Genomic DNA, 810 nt, shown 5'->3' on the forward strand with positions numbered 1-810 from the left:
GGGGGCAGAGCGCGCCCGCAGCAACTGCCGCAGCCTGGCCCGGCCCCGCTCGGCACATGCCCCAAGACCGGGCTTGTCCCTAGTGAGCATGTGCGGCGCGTCCGCACATGCCCGGTAGCGGAGTGAAGCCGCGGTGAAGCGATGCCCTTACCCTGCTCCTGCCACAGAGCGGGACGCGGCTGCGGGGGGCAGCGATGGAGGGAAGGGCGGCCAGGGTCGCAGGCTAACACTGAAGGGGAGTTATTTCTCCTTGCTGCAGTTCACTGGCACAATGCGGTCGGGCTGTAGTTAACTGTCCTCACTTGGCCTGTGCCTGGACAGTGACAGCTGCTTTTTCAGACCTTGTGAAGGGCAGTTGAAGCCCCAAAAAATCTTGTTTCCTGGCTCCCGCAGCTACCCACGTTGTCCCAAACCAGATATCAACTCACCTCAAACCTTGCTTTGACTTCCCCTGGCTCAGCAGGGCTGCACCCTCTTTAGAAAGTCAGCTGGCCACAGTTTCCAAAGTCCCCTGATTTTGGATTATGCATATCAGCTGTGCAGGCAATCCTCAATTTATGTTTCGAGTTACAATGTTTCGCACTTACAACGTTTATAAATTGACACCCTGTTTCAACTTTCTGACGTCAGTTTTGACTTTACAGCGCTTGATCCAATGCGACACCATGCTAGCAAACTAGTTTGCTGCGTCACTAATTTCCCTGGAGAACATCTGTCCAAACTGCCTTGGACACCTTCTTTAAGAAAGCAGACACGACTCCAGCCATGACTCCGGAGAAGACTCCAGCCAAGAACCCTTCAAAAAGTCCA

This window comes from Alligator sinensis, unplaced genomic scaffold, assembly GCF_000455745.1.
Source record: "Alligator sinensis unplaced genomic scaffold, ASM45574v1 scaffold321_1, whole genome shotgun sequence".
NCBI lineage: Eukaryota > Metazoa > Chordata > Crocodylia > Alligatoridae > Alligator > Alligator sinensis.